Source organism: Balaenoptera borealis, assembly GCF_965194805.1.
Source record: "Balaenoptera borealis genome assembly, chromosome: 2".
NCBI classification, from domain to species: domain Eukaryota; kingdom Metazoa; phylum Chordata; class Mammalia; order Artiodactyla; family Balaenopteridae; genus Balaenoptera; species Balaenoptera borealis.
Window position 1 is genome coordinate 25,316,511 of NC_138867.1, and position 22,124 is coordinate 25,338,634.

Below are 22,124 nucleotides of genomic sequence, written 5' to 3' on the forward strand. Positions count from 1 at the left end.
GACCTAAATGTAAGGTCAGACCCTATAAAACTCTTAGAGGAAAACATAGGCAGAACACTCTATGACATAAATCACAGCAAGATCCTTTTTGACCCACCCCCTAGAGAAATGGAAATAAAAACAAAAATAAACAAATGGGACCTAATGAAACTTAAACGGTTTTGCACAGCAAAGGAAACCATAAACAAGACCAAAAGACAACCCTCAGAATGGGAGAAAATAGATGCCAATGAAGCAACTGACAAACGATTAATCTCCAAAATAGACAAGCAACACATGCAGCTGAATATCAAAAAAACAAACAGCCCAATCCAAAAATGGGCAGAAGACCTAAATAGACATTTCTCCAAAGAAGTTATACAGGTTGCCAACAAACACATGAAAGGATGCTCAATATCACTAATCATCAGAGAAATGCAAGTCAAAACTACCATGCAGTATCACCTCACACTGGTCAGAATGGCCATCTTCAAAATATCTACAAACAAATAAATGCTGGAGAGGTTGTGGAGAAAAGGGAACCCTCTTGCACTGTTGGTGGGAACGTAAATTGATACAGCCACTATGGAGAACACTGTGGAGGTTCCTTAAAAAGCTAAAAGTAGAATTATCATATGACCCAGCAATACCACTACTGGGCATATACCCTGAGAAAACCATAATTCAAAAAGGGTCATGTACCACAATGTTCATTGCAGCACTATTTACAATAGCCAGGACATGGAAGCAACCTAAGTGTCCATTGACAAATGAATAGATAAAGAAGATGTGGCACATATATACAATGGAATATTACTCAGCCATAAAAAGAAACAAAATTGGGTTATTTGTAGTGAGGTGGATGGCCCTAGAGTCTGTCATAGAGAGTGAAGTAAGTCAGAAAGAGAAAAACAAAGACCATATGCCAACACATATATATGGAATCTAAAAAAAAAAAAAAGATGGTTCTTATGAACCTAGGGGCAGGCCAGGAATCAAGACACAGACATAGAGAATGGTCTTGAGGACATGGTATGGGGGAAGGGTAAACTGGGACGAAGTGAGAGAGTAGCATGGACATATATACACTACCAAATGTAAAATAAATAGCTAGTGGGAAGCAGCTGCATGGCACAGACAGATAAGCTTGGTGCTTTGCGAGCACCTAGAGGAGTGGGATAAGGAGGGTGGGAGGGAGACGCAAGAGGGAGGGGATATGGGGATATACGTATGTATATAGCTGATTCACTTTGTTATACAGCAGAAACTAACACAACACTGTAAACAATTATACTCCAGTGAAGATGTTAAAAAAGAAAAACATTTAAAAAAAAAAGTAGATTTCAAAAACTGCCTTTAAGGTAGGGATTAACATATACACACTACTACATATAAAATGGATAATCAGCAAGGACCTACTGTATTGCACAGGGAACTCTAATCAATATTCTGTAATAAGCTATATGGGAAAAGAATCTGAAAAATAATAGATATGTGTATATGTATAAATGAATCACTTTGCTGTATACCTGAAACTAAACTGACAGAATATTGTAAATCAACTATATTCCAAAAAAAAAGAAAAAACAAAAAAAACTACCTTTATACCTAACTGTTGCAATGATTTGTATAATTAGTTCAGTAAGATAATTTCTTTTTTCTTCCTCTTCAGAAGCTTAGTCATTAGATTCAAAGTCACATTTTTCTCACTCTTTTCTTCTCAAATGAGGAAGGTTTCATCTACAGTTTTTTCATGTTACCCTGTGTCTCACATTTGACCTAAATATTACCCTTACATTTTACCAGTTGGATTCTTTCAATCTGTCTTCTTCTGTAAATAATGCTGATTTTTCAGTCACGGTTCAGTCAGGAGATAAACCATGTGGTACGTGGGGTGCAGTTTATCAAAAGAATTCATACCTACTAACAGGTGAATGGAGTAAGGAATGCAGTAATACCTAAAGAGAAAGCAGCCACTACTTTTAGGGGTGATATCAGTGCAAAAGTTCCTCCCTCACTCCCACCCCCAAAACGCCACCCCTCGCCCCAAACTGAGGCTCAGACCCCCCTGGTGGCGCATGGCTGTAGCCCAGCAGATAGTGGAGACGTTCGCTGAAGTTCCACAGGGGATGCCAGCAAGCAGGGAACCGCCTCCTATATGCAGCGGAAACTCATGGGGAGCTACATTTGGGGTGGGCGGGGTGGGTCCTGAACTCGCAGGGAAGTGGCTGGAACACCCATTGGGATGTTGCTTAACTGAGGTCCCACAGTACTTGCTGGGGAACTGCCTGCAAGATGCCCTGAGGCTCACTCCAACTTTATTATTTAAAATTTTATTTCTGATTACAAATGCAATATGAGGTCAATATTGGAAAAAAATGGAATCAGAATAGGATAAAATAGGGAAAACCACAGCTCTCAAAAGCATTTAAAAGTAACTTTTACAGAGTATATATATCCTACATATAGATTGTATAAAAATTGTATTTTAGAGCATGATAACACAATATGTGTTTATATTCAATAATGTAAGTCATTCCATTTTTTTCTATTTAATAAGGTAGTCTTGGCTATGTTCAGCTACTTGATTTTTAATATAAATATTATATTCTGCTTGTCAGTTTTCACACATACCAATACACAAACACAACTGGATTTTGAAATGTCTGGCACTTTTGGGTCATTTAACATTAAAGGAAATACATTTGATGGACTTTGTTTTTTTACACACTCCTTATATAATACTTTAATAGCATTAGAATAATATACTTTGTGAAATAAAAATTACTAATTCCTAGTTTTGAAATTCTGTTTCCAGGTTTTCATTTTGTAGAACTATGATGAACAGTTTTATGCATAAAGGTGATCTGAACTGTTTTCAAGATTCTTCAATATAGTGTCTAAAAAGTTGAACTGAGAGGCAAAAGGCATGCATTATCAAAGCTCATAGAAAATTGCTGTCTTGTGTATCATTTAAAAATATTTTCCATTTTAACCATCAGTATATGTGAGTATACCACAGACTATCTCTAAGAGAGTATGCCTTAGCATTAATTTTTATTTTTTGTTGTTGTTTGAAAACATCATGTAAGTATAATCTTTCAGACTTTGAGTAGAAAAGGTATTGCAGTTGTGTGTGTGTGTGTTTTCTGTGCTTGTGAGAGCAAGAGAGACAGAGACAAAGACAGAGAGATACTAAGGATTGTAAAGGCGACATGACTCTATCTCATTTTCAGTTTTTAGCTATATAAAGAGTCAAAATACTAATTATATTCTGAAAAATCAAAATTATGCCCTAAATGATACAAATTGTAATTTCATAAACTTAATATAGTTTATTATTTTTACTGTTCTCAATTCACTCAGATAATGCACATATAATTATAGGGCTACTATGCAAGGTTCTTTTCAGAACAGCAAGGACTAGATGATTTCATATCAACTAATTGTAATGCAATAATTCGGGAAGTTTTTCTGAAGCACAAATTTGAGTATGTTAAAATAGTTTCAAATTTTATTTTCCTTGGACGAAAGCTTCTTTTACAGTGCAAATGTATTTTAATTATAAATCTACACTTAAAAATCATATTAAAGGGAAACTATTTTTACTGTTACATGCCAGGGGGTAAATAATATTAATGCTAAATACATACCTTTTAAGAAAAGAATAAAATGGACTACGATATGTCTTTGTTTAAGCACAAAGTTCCAATGCTCTCCAGTTGTCCTTTGGATGAAAGATGAATCACATTTTCTTTACTATAGAATCAAATCTGAGCATTTCAAGAGGTAAACAGTGATTCTTTGATGCTTTACTTCAAAGCATTCAGAGGAAATTAATCAAATTAATCCATCCTTCTTTCCACTGGTAACAAAAATTATTCATTGCTTTGGACTCAGGGCATTTCACAAGACCCTAATGAGTATTGAGAAGGAAAAAATGGTGGCATTGAGGAGGAGATTGTAAAGCATTCAGAATTCTTTTTTTTTAATGCCAGATTGGAAATGTAATTGAGTGAAGCAGGCCCCGGGTGGTTGGAAACATTGCAAAAAGTGCATGTCCCGCCTAAAGGTGGCAGCTGCTACCCAGCAACCGTGGATCATTGCCACGTTGGAATTCAGAACCAGGTTTGGCAGATATTCCAGTGTTTGTGGAAAAGAAAGAAATTCATATTTTAATGTGAGCTCTCTGAATTTTTGAGTGTTGATGTTAACAAAAACAAGTCCTTGTGAGCTGAATCAAATAAGTCAAGAAGTTCCTTCTTATTAAATGAACGGAAAAAGCATTATGTACTTGACCTTGGTCTTGCCCCTCCCCAATTTTAATCAAAGTCCTTAAACGCATTTAGAAAATATTTAAGTGACAATTATTTCTTATGCCAATTTTTCCTTGAGGAGCATCAAGAGAAAAATTTATTTCCTTCCAAAAGCCATTGGTTGAAGACTCAAGCAACTCTAATCATTTGGCTAATATGATTGTTTATATATTTCCCAATAATCAAATAATTGTTTCTCAGTTGATAAAGGGAAAGAGTATTTAAAAGGTTATTTTTGAATTACAGCAATACAGGTATTTTTTGAAACAAAGGGATATTGCTTTCAATACATTTTTTGCCTAAAATAGATGGTCTCTTTCCATATCTCTTCCAAATCTCTGAACAAATTCTCACGGTTTTTCAAAATTGTCGCTGTAAGCATGGTTAAATTATATCACCTCTATAGCCAGATTCTCATATTCTGAATCCAGTTCTGATGTTACTAGCTACTTCACCTTGTGTGTCTTACCCAAATTTCTTGAGTCCCAGGTTCCTCATCTAGAAAATAACGGTCATTTTGGGATCAACTTCAGAGGCTTACTATGAGGATTTTGTAAGGAAATCTTTAAAGCTATCAGTGAAAGAAAGTGTTCCATACATCTTAGTTATCATTATGTCCTTTGAAGTCATTCTTTTTTCCTGGTTTACATGGAAATACTGCTGCAGATGTCAGAAGACACATTTTTCTCCCAACTGAAACATTGCACATTTGTAGCAACCATCTTCATAGAGGAAAATAGAATTCTTATTCACTGCTGCACATATTTAATGTAGTTTTGAGATTACTCTACCCCCTTTCTGGTCTTTTTAAAGTTATCATAAAATTATAAGTGTCTTTGACAATTATCTAGTTACTAGACACAAAAGTATCAACACATGGGAACTCAGAGAGATTGAGTGATTTGCCTGGGATAAATAAATAAATAAATAAATAAGTACGAAAGTGGCAGAACTGGGACTAAAATTGTGTTTGCTTGTTTGTTTTGCTTTCATTATATATTTCTATCTAAATATATTTAAGTTGAAATTATAAATATTAAAAAAATTTGAATGCCTTAATTCATAGACTTTCTCCATTAAATTGGAAGGAAAAGGCTATATTAACAAGAGAAAACCATTATTTTTATAGGGAAATTTTGTCAGTTAAGCTGCAGTATGCCAAACATTTGTGTACCTGTCAACCAATTCTACATGATTGACATAGTTTGCATTCATATACAGATATTCCTGCATTTTGAGACCTAGTTTTACACATTGACATTTTAATATAAATGATCAATAGAAAATCATATTCCATGGGCATTATGAATGAGTCAACAAATTTATTTGGTTTCCTCTAAATAAATATTTCTTAAATGTCACACTTGCACAGCATTAAAAGTTTTAAGCAAATACTTGTGAAGCATGCCCCTGTGACACTGATGATTGAATATATTATCTTGTCTCTTTCTAATGAAGAAAACAGTGTAGTTGCCAACTTTATATGAACTAAGGGAAGTTCTCTGACCACATGAGATGTCATTTCAAAATAGATTTCCTTTGGAAGGATGATATTGTGCTAAAATAATATGAGATTTATTTTTATTGCCCACTAAAGAAATAAGGAAAATACAATGCCATGGAAATTGTTATTTTAATGCTGTGTTCAAAAGAATAAAAGTTAAATATAGAACTTTGAATTGCTTTTCTTCTCTCCTCACTAGTAGTATATGTTCGTATTCTGGAGATTGGGAAATTCAACTTCACACAACACATCCAGCTAATGAGATTGCAGAAACATTGTGCTCTCCATCATTTCCTTATCAGTGACAGTCAGTCCATTAAAAGCTCTAACCCCATGAAGTGAATTTCAGTTTTAAACTTCTGCATTCTGAAAACGGTCTTCCCAAGACCATTAATAGATAAGATGGATGTCGCATTTGGTGACAGTTCAAGAAACTTTTACCCTACTAGAACTGTTTTGAAACCAACAACAGACCTATTATCTTCTTCTACAAAGAAATTTTATAGTGCTATTTTAGTGAATTGCAAAATTCTGAAGGAAATTTTACTTTTATTTACCTGTGTTTTTGTTTCCTTACACAGTGCAGTATAATATGTACAATACGTGTTTGTAGTCTACATTTTAATTGCATCCTTTCAGAAAACTTGAATAGGTCTACTAAAAACAATTTTCCTTTCGAGTGTGGCACTCTTTGTCCTTCTGAGAACAGAAAGATGATGATTTATTCCTGGATCCTTAATAGTTTTGGTTGCAATAAGTTAGTCATGCTCACAATTGAATGTCAGGATTGTAAAATAATCAAAACAGCCTTTCCAAACTTAGTGTGGAGAAACTGAACACACGCAAGCACAAAGATATGACTTCACCTCCTGACAAAGAAAGAGGAGGAGATTCCTGCCCAGACTGATGTCCCAAAGAAACAACCATGATTGTGAGGCATGGCATCCAGGGGGAGTTAAAGTCTTACTATTTGAGGTAATTTTTGAAAAATTGAAAAATGCGTACAAGTTTCCTTCTTTGAATATAGTCAGAACATGTCAAAAAAGAACGGAATTCAACTCTCTGAATTCAGTCTCAGGTTTCAGAAAATAGTAGGGATAGTCACCTGAAGCAATTAGGCTTTTGAGAAGAATGGCATATAGGCCACTGTTCTAGCTGTCCCTGAATGGGAATTGGAGACAAGGGCACAAATCTAGGTTTCTGGAGCTGTCCAATCAATAACTAGTGCCTTTGAAACACAAAATTCAGGAAACAATCAATGTATACTTAGGATCATTTGGTGATACAAAAAGTGCAGAAATAAATATGCCTGGAGATGGAGATACAGCTACTGATCTACAGTGCACAGAAAACTGGATACACTGAGTAGAGTGACAAATACATGGTGTGCTGAAGAGAAGAGCTGTGTTGTCCTGTCAGGTACTGAGATTAAAATCTGTTTACAAAAAAAAATAAATAAATAAGAAAAAATAATCTGTTTACAACATTCAGCAAAAGAGGGTTGGCTCCCTTTGGAAATTTATTTGTACTTCAAAGGATGCTAAATAGAAACAGGATTGAAGATATATTTGAATAAAATATGCTGTATTTGAAGTGGAATCATCTCCCATCTTTAGTGAAAATAGCTCTCATAATATCCCAGAAGCCAGGAGCACTATAGAGAGATTGTTTGGGTGGAACTACCAAATACAGTTACTTATATTAAATTAATATCAATAGTAGTCAATACACTTTGATCATTTTCTATGTGGAGTAGTATGCTTTATGTGGCTTATGTTATTTAATCTCTTCAATTAATCTATGAGGAGTCACTCAATGTTTGTCAATGTCACAGATTAATAAATTGAGTTTAATACAGATTAGGTATCTTTTCTCAAGATTATGAAACTAGAAAGCATCAGAATAAGAGTTTTCAAACCCTTATTTAGCAAGGCAGTAAATACTTCCTAATGCATATGATTAAGAAACAAATTATCTCATACTTTATGTATATGTTATTTGATACTAAGAGACTCAGTCAATCCTTCTGAGGGTACAGGTAACGGTAAATGCTTTTTCTTTCCACCCAAAATCTTCAGATAAAATGTTTTTAAGTGAATTGACTGTAAATAAAATTTTAATTTTATCTTAACAGTATGTTAGAAAGATAGTTTAAAAAGTTTTTCATAATTCAAGATGATTTATATAATTTATATAATGTTCACATTAATTAAAACATGGTAACTGGGGTATACATATGGATAATTAGAGTAAGTTGGTAAGCTAAATTTTCTGTGTCTAACATAGATTATAAATTTGAGTGGACAAGAAAAATATGTTGCAATATCCATTTAAGCAACAGCAGCTTCTTATTACAAACACCATGCTTAATATAATCATTCCCAGATATAAGTGAAAAATATCTGATTATCACAGTTTTGTTTTTGCTTTTTTTTAGTAAACAAAAGAGATATTAAGCTTCAGAATGATGAGCTCAAGTTTCTTATTCCATGTGTCATTAGGATAAGTGGTATATAAATATTCTCCAACTTTGTTCTACATCTTCACAACAAAGTGCAATGATAAACTGATGCTTTGCAATCTGAAAATCACATTTGTCACTTTTTTCCTCTAAGGGCGTCAGATTGAAAAACCTTTCTGATTTATGATCTGTGCTTCAATTACAGTTGAATTCAAGACCACATGAAAGAACTTGGTGCTGACAGTATTCAATTTTCACATGTATATGGTTTTCCAAGACACCATAGTTTTCTGCTCCTTGTCCTTACTCATCTGTCTACTTGCATCTTAGATTAAATATTTTCAACCAATATGCTTATTTGAAAGGGCCTTGTTTGAATTTTAGTGTTATTATTTTGCTGCCCCATTTATACCTTATACTTAAATAAATTGCTACTCCCCACTCCTATAGCTTGTTACAAAGTCTCCATTGTGGATTACAAAAATGTTTCATAATATCTGACCCTGAGGTGGCTAACATGATTCCAACATAGTATCTACAGGATAAATCCAAGCACCTCAAGGATAGATAGGTGTAGAAAGATCAAGTTAACAAAAACTAACACTTATAATATGAAAAAAAAAAAAACACTAGAACAACATGCAGTGCTTAGCAAACAATATACTGTGAAGAATATGACTATTACAATGTCTATATTTGTTGTCACTCACATAGAAGTGTGGTGATATCATTAGTCATTGAATTAGCCTAGCTAGATTTTGATGGCTAAGAACACTCTCCAAATAGGCATCTTGATTTTTTCCACTGAGATGGGATTGGAATTTCAGTTCTCCAACTAAGAGATGTTTTATATCAACCCAACTTGACATAATTAGCCAATTCTCAATTTAATGTGTCATCCAATCTCTCCCCACTGATGTTCATAAATTTTGTATACACTCTGATTTCATTGGATTATTCATTATTTTTGACTTGACTCTCTATTCCAAGGCAAAAATAAAAGGTTTTATAGTACATTATAGTAGTTGCTAGATCAAATACCTAAATTTTAGCTTCTTTTCACATTTATAATCATAAATCTATTAAATTAATTTCCAGAATATATTGAAATATAGGTGGATTGAGATACACATTCTTGTCATGTTTAGATACGTCTGTTGGTACTTATGCTTTCTTTGAATTTTATTAAACATTGAACTGATTTTATCCAGTATAAAAATATATTCTCTCTTAAGATTTAATTGCTATTTACTAGTGATATTTGAGATTTGCTTTTTTTTAAATAATGCAAGTCAGTCTGTGGTTTGACACAGCAAAGTCCATTTCAACTTATAGCTCAGAACTATTTAAATAATATGAGAATTAGTTGATTTTAGGTATATGAAAACTTCCTTTCTAAAGACCTGTGATTCTTGTACCTTTCAACATGGTAGTTTTTGTAGATTTTTTAAAAAATTTCTTCATTATTATGGTACTATTCAGTATTCTTCTCATACATTAATCAATGATGCTAATGTATCTTAATATAAATAATCAATTTTATTTAGTAATTAAATAAATTAGCATTGAATTATTTTAAAAATGCCTTATGATTTTACAATGTTTATATTAGGAGCCATCAAGCCCTAAAATATTTTTCCTGAAGAGATACGACAAGATTTTATATAAATTTTGAGTAAATGCTTATTTTTGCCTTTTTTCTACTTTATTTCATATTCACACCACAATAATGACTCTTTTAATTTAAAATATAAACCATAGAGGTTTCCTTAAAGGTGGCAGGGGAGGACCGGAACTGTCAAAGACTGAGTGACAAGTGGGGTTGGGAATCACTGAACGGTCTTGACGGACTCAAAGTTGCTGGCGGCTTGGAACTGCATCTGGTAGGACAGTGGATGAATCTTGCAACTGTAGACTTTGGACATAAACTGGTTAGTGGGCTGTTTGGGCCGGCATTCAGCGTGCACTGTGAAGAGCATTGTGAGGGAAACTGGTACCCAAGTAGGGGCCTTCCGTGTGGTGCTTCCTCGATGGTGTCTTAGGTGTGGAAACGTCCATGCACTTGGGGCAGTAGAGCTTCACCAGGGCCTCACCTGGGGTGTCAGAAAGGCTATTGGAAAGCATTGGCTTTTTCTCACAGTGCACATGTGGCAGTAGCCAAACTCTCCCTGCTAGTACTTTTCCAACATCTGGGTGGTGCCATGGTTTGTGAGGACATAGGTGGTCTGGGTGAACCCATACAGCATCTTGGCTGACTGCTTAATCAGGGTTCTCTGGTTGGGGTTGTCTTCCAGCTCTTCATCAGGCTCCAGGGCCAAGATCATGTCTAGAGCTTGTCTACAGTGAGGCACCTGCTCATTGAGTTGACTGAGATTAAATTTGTCCTGGATGGAGTCTTCATCCACTTCACAGAAGAATTCATAGTCATGGACCCCACAGAACCAGTATAAATAACACTTCCTGATGTTTAAATCATTTTTTTTAAATTTATCATTTATTTTTCCTTACTGATTTCCTGATGCTTCTTTGTCTCTGTAATTTTGCTTTCTTGAGTGATCATAAAAGTCTTTGAAAGTTAGGGGTCTTTTTTTTCTTTTGTTTTGCAAAGTATGTCATGATTAAAATGTGTTTCTACTTATTTTAATGAAGAAATAAATAAAAATATCATGGGAATGATATTAATTTCTATGTACTTTTAAGTGTTTATTGAGCATAGTATCGGTAAAGACTAGTGACCACATCAAAAGAGTTCAGCTCAATGGATTGATTTCACATGTCAGAAGATACCTGCTTAGTCAGACTCAGATCAAAAACAGAATACCAATAACCTAGCACATTCTCATCTCAGTAAAAACTGTTCCAGTTAACTGCTCTCATGACTTCTAAAACCAGAGATTAGTCCTGTCTTTTTTTGTACTTAGTATTAATAAATTATGCATTATGTACGTTATAGATGATCAATTCCCATTGTGTGAATATTCCACAATTCTTATGGCTTCTCCTATGAGTGGACATTTATGTGGGTAGCTTCCAGTTTGGGCTTACAAATAATGCTATAATGAATATTCTAGTGCATGCCTTTCAGTGAACTTATGAATGCACTCTTGTTGGGTTTAGGTATATATGTAGGAGTGGAGCTGATTATCTTTGGAACAGTGTATCTACAGCTTTTGTAAATGCTACAGTTTTTCGAACTGTCCTTATGCTTGAGTTTTGGTTTTTTTTCCTATTGATACCTTTTTTTTTTAGTACATCTTTATTGGAGTATAATTGCTTCACAATACCATGTTAGTTCCTGTTGCACAACAACAGATTGTTGCAAAATCAGCCGTATGCATACACATGTCCCCATATCCCCTCCCTCTTGAGCCTCCCTCCATCCTCCCTATCCCACCCCTCTAAGTCATCACAAAGCACCTAGCCGATCTCCCTGTGCTATGCTGCTGCTTCCCACCAGCCAACTATTTTACATTCGGTAGTGTATATACATCAATGCTACTCTCACTTTGCCCCAGCTTCCCCCTCCCACCCCATGTCATCAAGTCCATTTTCTATGTCTACCTCTTTATTCCTGCCCTGCAACTAGGTTCATCAGTACCATTTTTTTTTTTTTTAGATTCCATATATATGCCTTAGCATACGGTGACATACCTCACTCTGTATGACAGACTCTAGGTCCACCCACCTCACTACAAATAACTCAATTTCGTTTCTTTTTATGCTGAGTAATATTCCATTGTATATATGTGCCACATCTTCTTTGTCCATTCCTCTGTCAACGGACACTTAGGTTGGTTCCATGTCCTGGCTATTGTAAATAGTGCTGCAATGAACATTGGGGTGCATGTCTCTTTTTGAATTATGGTTCTCTCAGGGTATATGCCCAGTAGTGGGACTGCTAGGTCATATGGTAGTTCTATTTTTAGTTCTTTAAGGAACTTCCATACTATTTTCCATAGTGGTTGGATCAATTTACATTCCCACCAACAGTGCAGGAAGGTTCCCGTTTCACCACACCCTTTCCAGCATTTATTGTTTCTAGCTTTTTTGATAATGGCCATTCTGACTGGTGTGAGGTGATACCTCATTGTAGTTTTGATTTGCATTTCTCTAATAATTAGTGATGTTGAGCACCTTTTCATGTGCCTCTTGGCCAACTGTATGTCTTCCTTGGTGAAATGTCTATTTAGGACTTCTGCCCATTTTTTAACTGGATTGTTTGTTTTTTTGATATTGAGCTACATGAGCTATTTGTATATTTTGGAGATTAATCCTTTGTCTGTTGTTCTATTTGCAAATATTTTCTCCCATTCGGAGGGTTGTCTTTTTGTCTTGTTTATGGTTTCCTTTGCTGTGCAAAAGTTTTAAGTTTAATTAAGTCCCATTTGTTTATTTTTGTTTTTATTTCTGTTACTCTAAGAAATGGGTCAAAAAAGTTCTTCCTGTGGTTTATGTCAAAGAGTGTTTTTCCTGTGTTTTCCTCCAAAAGACCAGTGTCTGGTCTTACATTTAAGTCTTTTATCCATTTGGAGTTTATTTTTGTATATGGTGTTAGATAGTGTTCTAATTTCATTCTTTTACATGTAGTTGTCCAGTTTTCCCAGCACCACTTATTGAAGCAGCTGTCTTTTCTCCATTGTATGTTCTTGCCTCCTTTGTCATAAAACAGGTGCCCATATGTGCATGGATTTATCTCTGGTCATTCTATCCTGTACCATTGATCTATATTTGTTTTTGTGCCAGTACCTTACTGTCTTGATTACTGCAGCTTTGTGGTATAGTTTGAAGTCAGGGAGCCTAATTCCTCCAACTCCATTTTTTTTTCTCAAGATTGCTTTGGCTATTCGGGGTCTTTTGTGTTTCCATACAAATTGTGAAATTTTTTGTTCTAATTCTGTGAAATATGCCATTGGTAGTTTGATAGGGATTGCATTGACTCTGTAGATTGCTTTGGGTAGTATAGTTATTTTCACAATGTTGATTCTTCCAATTGAAGAACATGGTATATCTCTCATGTGTTTGTATCGTCTTTAATTTCTTTCATCAATGTCTTATAGTTTTCTCCATACAGGTCTTTTGTCTCCTAAGGTAGGTTTATTCCTAGGTATTTTATTCTTTATGTTGAAATGATAAATGGGAGTATTTCCTTAATTTCTCTTTCAGATTTTTTGTCATTAGTGTATAGGAATGCAAGAGATTTATGTGCATTAATTATGTATCCTGCTACTTTATCAAATTCATTGATTAGCTCTAGTAGTTTTCCAGTAGCATTTTTAGGATTCTCTATATATAGTATCATGTCATCTGCAAACAGTGACAGTTTTACTTCTTCTTTTACAATTTGGATTCCTTTTATTTCTTTTTCTTCTCTGATTGCTGTGGCTAATACTTCCAAAACTATCTTGAAAAAAAGTGGCAAGAGTGGGCAACCTTGTTTTGTTCCAGATCTAAGGGAAATGGTTTCTGTTTTTCACCATTGGGAACAATGTAGACTGTGGGTTTGTCAAATACGGCCTTTATTATGTTGAGGTAGGTTCCCTCTATGCCTACTTTATTGAGAGTTTCTATCATAAATGGGTGTTGAATATTGTTCAAAGCTTTTTCCGCATCTATTGAGATTATCATATGGTTTTTATTCTTCAATTTGTTAATATGGTGTATCACATTGATTGATTTGCATATAGTGAAGAATCCTTGCATTCCTGGGATGAACCCCCCTTGATCATGGTGTATGATCCTTTTAATGTGCTGTTGGATTCTGTTTGCTAGTATTTTGTTGAGGATTTTTGCATCTATGTGCATCAGTGATATTGGTCTGTAGTTTTCTTTTTTGGGCACATCTTTCTCTGGGTGATGGTGGTCTTGTAGAATGAGTTTGGGAGTGTTCCTCCCTCTGCTATATTTTGGAAGAGTTTGAGAAGAAGAGGTGTTAGCTCTTCTCTAAATGTTTGATAGAATTCACCTGTGAAGCCATCTGGTCCTGGGCTTTTGTTTGTTGGAAGATTTTTAATCACAGTTTCAATTTCATTGCTTGTGATTGGTCTGTTCATATTTTCTATTTCTTCCTGGTTCAGTCTTGGAAGGTTGTGCTTTTCTAAGAATTTGTCCATTTCTTCCAGGTTGTCCATTTTATTGGCATATAGTTGCTGGTAGTAATCTCTCATGATCCTTTGTATTTCTGCAGTGTCATTTGTTACTTCTTCTTTTTCATTTCTAATTCTATTGATTTGAGTCTTCTCCCTTTTTTCTTGATGAGTCTGGCTAATGGTTTATCAATTTTGTTTATCTTCTCAAAGAACAAGCTTTTAGTTTTATTTATCTTTGCTATTGTTCCCTTCATTTCTTTTACATTTATTTCTGATCTGATCTTTATGATTTCTTTCCTTTTGCTAACTTTGGAATTTTTTTGTTCTTCTTTCTCTAATGGCTTTAGGTGTAAGGTTAGGTTGTTTGAGATTTTTCCTGTTTCTTGAGGTAGGATTGTATTGCTATAAACTTCCCTCTTAGAACTGCTTTTGCTGCATCCCATTGGCTTTGGGTCATTGTGTTTTCATTGTCATTTTTTTCTAGGTATGTTTTGATTTCCTCTTCGATTTTTCAGTGATCTCTTGGTTATTTAGTAGCATGTTGTTTAGCCTCCATGTGTTTGTATTTTTCACAGTGTGTTTCCTGTAATTGATAATCTAGCCTCATAACATAGTGGTCGGAAAAGATACTTGATACAATTGCAATTTCCTTAAATTTACCAAGGCTTAATTTGTGACCCAAGATATGATCTATCCTGGAGAATGTTCCATGAGCATTTGAGAAGAGTGTGTATTCTGTTGTTTTTGGTTGGAATGTCCTATAAATATCAATTAAGTCCATCTTGCCTAATGTGTCATTTAAAGCTTGTGTTTCCATATTTATTTTCATTTTGGATGATCTGTCCTTTGGTGAAAGTGGGATGTTAAAGTCCCCTACTATTATTGTGTTATTGTCGATTTCCTCTTTTATGGCTATTAGCATTTGCCTTATGTATTGAGGTGCTCCTATATTGTGTGCATAAATATTTACCATTTTTATATCTTCTTCTTGGATTGATCCTTTGATCATTATGTAGTGTCCTTCTTTGTCTCTTGTAATAGCCTTTATTTTAAAGTCAGTTTTTCTGATATAAGAATTGCTACTCCAGCTTTCTTTTGATTTCCATTTGCATGGAAAATCTTTTTCCATCCCCTCACTTTTAGTCTGTATGTGTCACTATATCTGAAGTGGGTCTCTTGTAGACAACATATATATATATATATAGGTCTTGTTTTTGTATCCACTCAGCCAGTCTATGTCTTTTGGTTGGAGCATTTAATCCATTTACATTTAAGATAAGTATCAATATGTATATTCCTATTACCATTTTCTTAATTTTTTGGGACTTGTTTTTGTAAGTCTTCTCCTTCTCTAGTGTTTCCTACCTAGAGAAGTTCCTTTAGCACTTGTTGTAAAGCTGTTTTGGTGGTGCTGAATTCTCTTAGCTTTTGCTTGTCTGTAAAGCTTTTAATTTCTCTACTGAATCTGAATAAGATCTTTGGTGGGTGGAGTAATCTTTGTTGTAGGTTTTTCCCTTTCATCACTTTAAATATGTCCTGGTACTCACTTCTGTCTTGCAGAGTTTCTACTGAAAGATCAGCTGTTAACCTTTTGGGAATTACCTTGTATGTTATTTATTGCTTTTCCCTTGCTGCTTTTAATATTTTTTCTTTGTATTTAATTTTTGAAAGTTTGATTAATATGAGTTTTGGCTTATTTCTCCCTGGATTTATCCTGTATGGTACTCTCTGTGCTTCCTGGACTTGTTTGACTGTTTCCTTTCTCATGTTAGAGAAGTTTTCCAGTCTAATCTCTTCAAATATTTTCTCAGCCCCTTTCTTTTTCTCTTCCTCTTCTGGGACCCCATAATTCGAATGTTGGTGTGTTTAATATTGTCCCAGAAGTCTCTGAGCCTATCTTCAATTCTTTTCATTCTTATTTCTTTATTCTGCTCTGTGGCAGTTATTTCCCCTATTTTATTCTCCAGGTCACTTATCCGTTCTTCTGCCTCAGTTTTTCTGCTATTGATTCCTTCTAGAGAATTTTTAATTTCATTTATTGTATTGTTCATCATTGTTTGATTGCTCTTTAGTTCTTCTAGGTCCTTGTTAAATGTTTCTTGTATTTTCTCCATTCTATTTCCAAGATTTTAGATCATCTTTACTATCATTATTCTGCATTTTTTTCAGGTAGACTGTCCATTTCTCTTCATTTGTTTGGTCTGGTGTGTTTTTACCTTGCTCCTTCATCTGCTGCATGTTTCTCTGTCTTCTCATTTTGTTTAACTTACTGTGTTTGGGGTCTCCTTTTTGCAGGCTGCAGGTTCGTAGTTCCCACTGATTTTGGTGTCTGCTCCCTGTGGGTGCAGATAGTTCAGTGGCTTGTGTAGGCTTCCTAGTGGAGGGGACTGGTGCCTGTGTTTTGGTGGATGGAGCTGGATCTTGTCTTTCTCGTGGGCAGGGCCGTGTCCAGTGGATTTTTGGGGGGTGTCTGTGAACTTAGTATGATTTTCAGGCAGCCTGTCTGCTAATGGGTGGGGTTGTATTCCTGTCTTGCTAGTTGTTTGGCATGGGGCATCCAGCACTGGAGCTTGCTGGCCATAGGGTGGAGCTGGGTCTTAGTGTTGAGATGGAAATCTCTGGGAGAGCTCTCACTGACTGATATTATGTGGGGCCCGGAGGTCTCTGGTCATCCGATGTCCTGAACTTTGCTCTCCCACCTAGGAGGCTCAGGCCTGACACCTGGCCGGAGCACCAAGACCCTGTCAGCCACACGGCTCAGAAGAAAAGGAAGAAAAAAAATAATAATAAAATATAAAAATGTTAAAAAATCAAAATAAAAATATAAAAAACAAAAAAAAGAGAGCAAGCAAACCAACAAACAAATCCACCAATGTTAACAAACACTAAAAACTAAACTAAGATAGACATAAAAATCAGAAACAAGTCAGTCACAGACAGCAATCCCCTAGTCTACACTTGCTCCCAAAGTCCACTACCTCAATTTTGGGAACATTTCTTGTCTATTTAGGTATTCCACAGATGCAGCATTCATCAAGTTGATTATGTGGATTTAATCCACTGCTCCTGAGGCTGCACAGAGAAATTTCCCTTTCTCTTCTTTGTTCGCACAGCTCCTGGGGTTCAGGTTTGGTTTTGGCCCTGCCTCTGTGTGTAGGTCGCCCTCAGGTGACTTTTCCCCCCCTAGACAGGAAGACAGGGGTTAACCTGGGGTTAAAGCATCAGCTGATTAGGGCTCTCTTGCTCTCTCAGGCCTAGGAGAGGGAGGGGTACGGTAGTCATAATTGGAATGCGGTGCGAGCCTGCGGCGGCAGAGGCCAGCATGACATTGCAACAGCCTGAGGCTCTCCGTGTTTTCTCCCGGGGAATTTGTCCCTGGACCTCGGGACCCTGGCAGTGGTGTGCTGCACGAGTTCCCGGGGTGGTGGGGGTGTGTGGGTAGTGAACTGCTTGCACACAGGATTCTTGGTGGCAGAGGCAGCAGCGTTAACGTTTCATGCCCATTTCTGGGGTCCGAGCTGATAGCCAAGGCTCATGCTCATCTCTAGAGCTTGCTTAGGTGGTTCTCTGCCTTCTGTGTGTACATGGGGAAGGAATCCCCTCTCTTCACACACCCCAAAACAATGGTCTCTTGCCTCTTCAGAAGGTTCAGACTTTTCCCCTGACTCCCTCCCAGCTATTTGTGGCACACTAGTCCCCTTCAGGCTGTGTTCACGCAGCCAACCCCCGTCCTCTCCCTGGGATCTGAACTCCAAAGCCTGATCCTCAGCTCCCAGCCTCCACCCACCCCAATGGGTGAGCAGACAAGCATCTCAGGCTGGTGAGTGCTGGTTGGCACCAATCCTCTGTGTGGGAATCTCTCTGCTTTGCCCTCTGCACCTCTGTTGCTGCGCTCTCCTCCATGGCTCCTAAGCTTCCTTCCTGCCCACCCCGCCCCGTCTCCACCAGTGAAGGGACTCCCTAGAGTCTGTAAAATTTTCCTCCTTCACAGTTCCCTCCCAGAGGTGCAAGTCCCATCCCTATTCTTTTGTCTCCATTTTTTTCTTTTTTCTTTTGTCCTACCCAGGTACGTGGAGTGTTTCTTGCCTTTTGGAAAGTCTGAGATCTTCTGCCAGCATTCAGTAGGTGTTCTGTAAGAGTTGTTCCACATGTAGATGTATTTCTGATGTATTTGTGGAAAGGAAGGTGATCTCCACATCTTACTCCTCCACCATCTTGAGGGTCCCCTCTAAAGGTTGGTTCTTAAAAGTCAAAATGTCTTTCATTTTCTTACTAGATAGTTCTGATGTGACCTATAGGTAGGTCCCTTTGTCACAGCTATTGTGTGGAAAGTGGGTCTTTCTAGGTCTCCACCTGTAATAAAAAGCAGCACTCACTTTTGTTGCTACCTGTCATGCACCAGCTTTGGGATAAATTTCTCAACGTTACATAACATGGGTTAAGAAATAAGCTTTACTGAAGAAATGAAAACTTACATAAAGAAACAACTGCCAAGGTAAAGGAGGCTAAATCAATACCACTGTGAGATACCATTCTGTACCATTTAGGATGGCTATAATAAAAAACAAAACAAAACAAGCAAAACACAAAAACACAGAAACAAAAACAGAAGATAACAAGAGTTGGTGAGGATGTGTAGAAATTTTAACCCTTGTGTGTTGCTGGTGAGAACATAAAATGGTGCAGCTGCTGTGGAAAACTGTATAACTGTTCCTCAAAATTGTAAACATAGAATTATTATATGTTACAGCAATTTCACATTTGAGCATATACCCCAAAGATTTGAAAGCTGGCATTCAAAAAGATATCAGTACACCTATGTTCATAGCAGCATCATTCACAATAGCCAAATGGTGGAATCAACCTATGTGTCCATCAACAGATAAATGAATAAACAAGGCATATATACAATGAAATATTATTCAATCTTAAAAAAAGAATGAAATTCTGACTCATGTCACAACATGGATGCACCTTGAAAACGTTATGCTCAGTGAAATAAGCCAGTTACAAAAAGATAATTATTGTATTATCCCACTTATATGAAGTACCTACAGTAGTCAAATTCATAGAGGCAGAAAGTGAAATGGAGCTTGTCAGAGGAAACAGGGAGGGGGACTGGTGAGTTATATCTAATGTTATGGAGTTTCAATTGGGGAAGATGGAAAAGTTCTGGTGTTATATATATTTTATCACAATTAAAAAAAAAAAAAAAGATGCACAGGTCTTCCTTCCCCCACTACCACAGGGAGAGATGTATGGTAAAGCTGGTGGGCCAATATGGTCAGTCTGATTTTAATTGGAAAGACCCACCCCTAGTTACTCTTTCTTTTTATAGTTCAAACTTGAAAGTTTGTCACTTTGGGATAAACAGACTGCTTGGTGTCAAGAAGTCTAGGTGCCAACCACTTACAAGAGTTATTTGGACAAATGAGTTTCCCAGCATCCAGAGATATTTTGGGGTCCAAAGGATTTTTATAGATATTCTTGTCACGAAATAAAGCCACACTTCCCACAGGAAGAGCTGAGCAAGGGAATGGGAGACCCTCGTCCCAGTGGACTCACTGCCCCTTTCTCCAAGAGTGAGCTCCTTGAGTTTCTCCAGATAATTCTACTCCTTGTATTACATGAAGAGAGGAAAATATTTCCTAAGGGACCTGACATGTAGCCTAACAAAATTTTGTTTTAAAATTATAGCTTCTTGACAAAATAATACATGAAGATACTCACCAGCTCATCACTTTTCTATTCTTCTTTTGTTATTACTCCTTTCTCTCTTCTCTTGATTTTAATGCCAATACAAACTCCAAATTTTCTCTATCTGATTGTTCCTGTTGGTCACTTTTCTCTTATAACCAGTTCCTAAATATAAATATGAAGATTTTTTGTTATCCATCCTCATGTTTTTCTCTTTTTTTATGCTACAGTTATATTTATAGATTTAGATATGATAAAATCATAAAGATATGTTTACCCAAAGTGATGATCCTAACACGTTTGTTTTATCTTTTTTTTCAGACATCCCAATACAATGATATTCAGTACTAAAATGATACAAACTTACAATAGAAAGAGAACAGGAGTGAAAGAACAGTGGACAAGATAATAAAAGATATTATAGACACAAAGTTGATAGAAATATACTGGCTGAGGAAGTAGAGAAGAAAAAGTTTCCTTTTAGAAGAGACATAAAGGAATTCAGATTTGGGAGCTAAATAAACTGTAATTTTATTGTCATTAAATATCAGAATTTTTTTAATGCAGCAATTAAAAAAACAAAACACAGAGGGAAGAAGAGCAGACTTATCAGAAATAGGAAAATTATAAGGCAGTAGTTCTCACACTTTGGCTCTGGGACCAGGAGTATCAGCATCAATTGGGAACTTGTTAGCAATGCAGATTCTCCAGACCTACCCAGACCCGTTGTTTCAAAACCTGAATCAGCAACCCAGGGTTGAACAGGCTCTCAGGTGATTCCCATTGCATGTGAGAACAGTAACCACAGTGAAGTCTTTACCTAAGTGGTAGAGTCAGGGATGTTCACTAATGGATTGGTATATTTTTCAATATTTCAACTCTAGTTTACCACACAGATATGACAGGAGATAAGATTTTCATTTTAAAAAGGTTACTTTTACAGTCTTAACTGTGGGTGGATTAAAAAGGGAAGTTTACTAAGTCAGAGACTTTTATAGTCCAGACAAAAAATGCTAAACACAATCAAGGGCGCAATTGGTAAATCTGTATTTTACATTTACTTTTTTCATTAGCCTAAAAATAGTCTCTAAAAATAGTCTATTAATTTAAAAAAATTAAGAAAAAAATTACTGCATTTTAATCTGTCTTTAAGAGGCAGACTTGAGGAGATACTTAATAAAGAAAAGTCATTTAAATCATTTATTAGGTTTTTAAAAAATATACGTATGTAATAAGAGTTCTCCATCCTAAAATTTATTTTTTCCTGGAGTGAGGGCTGAGCTATGTAACTTTTGAAAATTGTAGTGGATTATGTTTAAGTTACTAATTTCAAGTACTGAATCCTCTCACTAAATCTTTTTAGAACTGTATTTAGTTTTTCATTGTTGTTGTTTCTTTTTTTTTTCGCATATTGCCTTTATTTTGCAGAAAATGTTTTGCTGATTGTCTTTGGCTATTTTTTTCAGAAGAAAAATATTGCTGTTGTAGGTTTAACAATACAAGAGGCAATTACATATGCTCAAAATAAACACATTCTACTGGGCAGAACGGTGAAATTTCCATTTCAGTTAAAGTCTGTTGTCCTCAACTATGAATTTATTATTTTGTCCTTAACAGCTCAACTGTAAGTATGATAGCTGTCACAAAAGGGACCTGAAAACTACTCTGAAGCAACAAGGAATGCAATTGAAAGTATGCTTTTTATTTCACTAAATAAGACGAGTTGAGTTTATTAATTCTAGTGTGTCAAATCCTCTATATGCTGTATGAGACACAAAAATATAAGTTTCTGGATCTTAGCAAAGAAAATTTTATTATGATCAAGTAATGGTGATTTAATAGTCCAACTGAGTTTTGTTTCCATACTTAAATTCATCTGTAGCATATAAACACAACATAGGACTACACTTGTGTTGCAGATGATGGGTGGGTTTATTTTTTTGATGAACAGCAGAACATATATTCTTTTTCATATTTTAAAGTGAAGTTAATAAGATTTTTTTTCTTTCTTGACCTATGAGACTGTCATTTTGTACCTAGATCAAATCAACACTGGTAGACATAAAAAAAAATAGTGTATA

General features: G+C 35.7%; 1 pseudogene across 1 annotated transcript in view; it reads right to left on the minus strand.

Moving 5' to 3' along the window:
* Nucleotides 1-6,844: 6,844 nt before the first annotated feature.
* The window catches only part of LOC309623108 (casein kinase II subunit beta pseudogene), a 189,526-nt pseudogene continuing 174,246 nt past the window's right edge, over nt 6,845-22,124 (minus strand). Inside the window, exon 2 of the transcript in view lies at nt 6,845-10,763. The product of the transcript in view is annotated as a casein kinase II subunit beta pseudogene (transcript). The remainder of the gene's footprint in view (nt 10,764-22,124) is intronic.